This window comes from Trachymyrmex cornetzi, unplaced genomic scaffold, assembly GCF_001594075.2.
Source record: "Trachymyrmex cornetzi isolate Tcor2-1 unplaced genomic scaffold, Tcor1.1 scaffold980, whole genome shotgun sequence".
NCBI lineage: Eukaryota > Metazoa > Arthropoda > Insecta > Hymenoptera > Formicidae > Trachymyrmex > Trachymyrmex cornetzi.
Genome location: NW_017300334.1, coordinates 49,371 through 54,596, shown reverse-complemented (window position 1 = coordinate 54,596; position 5,226 = coordinate 49,371).

Below are 5,226 nucleotides of genomic sequence, written 5' to 3'. Positions count from 1 at the left end.
TTCATGTCACACACACACACACACACACACACACCACCCCTCCACACACACACGTACGCACGCACGCACCCACGCGCAAACACACGAGATCAGATTCCTGTCACGTCCAGCCCGTTGATCCTGGATAACGCCAAGAGCAGGACATACACATGCATATGTATATACATACACGCCCCCCCCCACACACACACACACACACACACACACACACACAAATTGAGATTCAATTCCGACCTGTCAAACTCTATGCAGTTCATATTGACATGAATTACAGCCATAATTTGTGCTAATGACAGCGATATCTTAAATTTGGAATAACTCAGTGAAAAATGATCGTATCAAACTTCGTAAAAAAGCATTTTAAAGATAAAAGTCCATATTTTCATGTGCATTTCGTCTTATTGAGCTGCGATACCTGATTCACACCGTGCATCGTCGCAAACTCGCATCTTTGATTACAAATTTTACATCTTCTTATTTTGTCATCCGCCATTTTTAAAAAAAATTACCGCTTATAATTACCGTTTAAATATTCTTAAAGTGGACACTTCAAGCTTCATTTTCTTTTTTTAAACATATTTTTATCTTCATTATTTAACAAGTTATGATCATTTGAAATTTGGTTAATTTCTCCTAATTTTTCAGTGTACCGCTTTTTTTGCACCTGAGTGTATATATATATATATATATATACAGGATTTCTCAATCTAACTTTCACATCGACATATTTCAAAAAGTATTAAAAAAATGTTTTCTATGAATGTGCAATTGCTTCGAGCGAGGCCTATTGGGATCACGTTATTCTCTTCTAAACAGAGATACGATGAGAGATGCAATGAAAAAGATATAATGTTTATCCACGTTTTTTATAACGGAAATATATGATTCTTTACGTAATATTATTTTTCTATAATCATTCTGCATGTAAAAGTATTAAGATAGATATATAAAGAACGAATAATTTATGAGATATTATAGACACATTTCTCTGGCACATATAATTGACAATGACACATTAAATATCTCGGAAAGCACTAATTTTTTGATAACCGTAATATCCTAATACTTGTATGAATAGAAAAATAAGATAAATCAAGTGTAAAGATAACATATACTTGTTTGTTTAACAGAATTATTCATTGTGCCTCAGTATTATTTTTATATAACTTTAAAAAATTAACTACTTCTTTCATCAATTTCAATAAACTTGACAAATATTTTCAAATAAAATTGACGATATTAACATATTTAACACTTCATTTTTTTCAAAGTGGAGTAAAACAGATGAATTTTCTGCTTTAAAACACAAATTCTCTCCTTTGATACACATATTCTCTCTCTTTGCTTTACAGTACAAATTCTCTATCTTAAAGACACAAATATTCTGCTTTCAAAACGAAATTACTTTAAGAAAAAAGTATCTAAGTTAGAATATGATAAAGCAGGGGAAAAGTGGATCTTTTAAGAAGAAAGTGAATTTTAAACTCAGAAAAAAATGAATTCCTGAAAATAAATTCACACAAAAATGAATTCACACAACATGAATTCACAAAAATGAATTCACACAACTTTCAGATGTATATATTTTATTTGAAATGAAAATATTTAACATACTTCCAAATTTAATTTTCTTTGCAGGGACTGTGCGTCTAATACATCCTTAAATTATACGGTAACATCTTTTAGATGCCTCGATCTTCTCTTAAAAAAAAAACGATGTAGCAGAATACGTTCAAAAAGTATTAAAAATATTATGTCATCCTTGAAATCGTTCCACTTTTATCTGAAATACACTTTTTCGTATCGTTTTGTGATAATTTGATGCAACAATTGATATGAGACACCTTATATATGTATACACATTTTAAGAATAATTAATTTCAATTAGGTGAAATAATCATACGTTGTGAACCGCAAGTAATAAAACACTACAGTTTATATCGAATTCTACGTTAAAAATATAATTTCCTTGTATACTTCTCGTGTATGTTTTTCGGTTTGATTAATTATAACAATTACTATTTATTTACAGGCACGTCCACCTACAACTGTGCCTTATATCACGCAAACTAAACAAAGTATTGAAAGTTCAAATGTCAATAGAAATCGTATGGTACTTTTACGATGCTTTAGCTGCCTGTCTATTAATGTATGAAATGATTATAGCGTATCAGTATACATGGAAATTCATTGATACTTTCATCTGTTTATGTGTGTGTTTTAATTTCGTTTTGAGAACCATTTTATTTCTCACATTACACTACATATGTCAAACTGTTTATAATGAGGTATATATTATAATAGAACAAATGAATTAATAACTAGTTATTACTAGAATAATAAGCACAAGCAACAATAAAATTACACATGTCAAAGTTTTATTTAAAATTTTATTCATTGAATGCAAAGTTTTCAGATTTACTACAAACTTTCGTTTTATGTTGATATAATTTCAGATAAATGAGACAGTAGCAATTCTTCACAAATTGTCCAGTTATAATCTCGATGAGGATTTACGTAAACAGGTAAATAATTACAATAAAATTTAATTTTAGCATTTTAATTTCTTATGCGTAATTTTACTAGACTAAAAATCTGGATATCTATATATATGTCATTGAATGAGTGTGTACAAAATTGGGATATTACATAACAATTGTAATATTCTTTTATATATTTTAGAATACTTGTACGCACATTCTAAAGCCATACGTAAGGATAAGCTAGAAAAAGTTTCAAAAATTTTTTATTTTATATAACAAAAGCTAATTTTTAAAAGTTATTTCATATTATCAATATTCTAATATCATACCTCATCGTACTGTCAATATTATACTAACATACGATCTGTATCCTACTATCACACTACAAATATTCTGCAAAATAAGCTCAGTACGTTTTGGCATATAGAATTGAAAATAATTTATAAGGGTTTTTGTAGCTGGTGTTGTGTGATACGTACAAATATCCTAAAATTACATATAAAAGAATAAATATGTTAAATTCATAGTATTGTATTATATTCATTTTGAGTTATTTATTGTTTAACCATTTCTGTATATCTGTCTTGCTTGTACTCAATATGTTAATTTTATACTCAATATCGTTAATTTTACTATATAATATAACATTGTGGTTAAATAACTTAACTCTTAAAAATGTATTAAATTTGACTCAAATTTAATTTATTATATAGTAACAATAAGTTTAAACATTAATATGAACGCTTTACTTTGAAACTAAAAAATGGATTGATTTTGACACATATTGAAGTTAAGAATAACAAAATGTTATTCTTAACTTAGGGATAGGTTAAAACTAAGGGATAGGTTTGCTTTTAAAGCCCATTCTACAATTGCGTAAGTGTAGTTGTAAATAGTTGTAGTTGTAAGAATTGATCAATCACTGTCGAATATGAGAAGAATATTCAACTGTGATTGGTCAATTCTTACAACTACAATCACTTACAACTACGCTTACGTAATTGTAGAATAGGCTTAAAACCTATTCTACAATTACGTAAGCGTAGTTGTAAGTGATTGTAGTTGTAAGAATTGACCAATCACAGTTGAATATTCTTCTCATATTCGACAGTGATTGATCAATTCTTACAACTACAACTATTTACAACTACACTTACGCAATTGTAGAATGGGCTTTAGGCTCCTTACTACTCAGCCAAGAACTTTACGTTGACGGTAGCGATACAAAATCAGGGTCCGCGCACAAAGATGATCGCAATTGTTTCCGACTGAGTCGTAATCGTAAGTCGTTGTCGTAAGTCAACGCACAATGATTTTACGTATGTCGTTTACGTAAAGTCATTGTGCGTTGACCTACGACAATGACTTACAATTACCACTCAATCGGAAACAGTTCCGACCATCTTTGTGCGCGTACCCTCAGACGGCGGTCTGGCGAAACCGATAGTCATACATTCAACGCAGTTACAGCGTAGTGTTACAGCACCGCACCACGATAAATGACTAAATTTGTAGGCGTGGAAAAGTGACGTTTTGATGACGAAATTTATGTTGCATGCCATTTCGTTATTATTTGTTTGTGAAAATGTGATTTGTCTCGTACTTCTCAAAGTCGTAATTATCGATGAGAACTAAAGTTATCTTGGAATTTTATATGTAAAAACGTACGTTTTACTCGTTTCAACATCTGTCAGACCATTTGTTACTACCCGAATATAGGTTCACTTTACGTGCATTTTAAGCCCATTTACTGTCCTGGGAGGACAGGACATTTTTCATCGATTTTTACAAGTGTTTTAAAGCGATCTCCTCATTTTGTTTCATCAAATTGTCTTTATTTAAAAATGGCGTGCAACATAAATTAATGTGATAAATTACAAATTAATAAAAAACTAATGAGTTTTTATAGACTCCTTTAATTAAAACAATTAATAAAACCATAAAATATATATTACAAGTAATAGGAGTCGACGCTGGTTATCAATTAGCGCAATTTTTCTTAATACTAAAAATATAAACCTTAATTTTGAACGTTTCCACTCATAGTTTGAGTCTTCATCGGTAATCTTTCCTCCTAGGGATCGATTTTGTATCTTGAAACGAGGTGAAAATTACAAAAGTGAGTGAATTTACTAGAATACTAATAATTTCAATGGTCAATATACCTAGTAAATTTGCTCACTTTTGTAATTTTCACCTTGATTGAAGATACAGAATCGACCCCCTAGTGCAACGACTTCCTTTACAACAGTAAACGGTTCAATTTTTGAGAGGAAAAACGTTGGAGATATCATTTTGTCATGCAATATTCCAATCGTTGCGCTAGGGGGAAAGATTGCTGATAAATATTTAAACGTTCAAATTTAAGGTTTATATTTTTAGTATTAACAAAAATTGCGCTGATTGATAACCAGTGTCGACTCCTATTGCCTGTAATACATATTTTATGGTTTTATTAATTGTTATAAATTAATGTGTCATTCCTCGCTTCTGACGTCACGATTTCAACATGGCCACTGCGACTAGTCAGCGGAGCCTTAATATCTGCGATAAAGTAACATAATTAACGTTTTATAATAATGTCTTAAATTTACTCATCCTTTTGATAAAATTTATGCAAGTATCCGAACTGTCAAGAATAATGGTATATATTTAACGCTTATTAAATTATTTATTTCAATTAGATTTGGCAGTTTATGTTGCAAATAAAACAGAGAGAGGTAAAATTTGGCTTGGGACATTT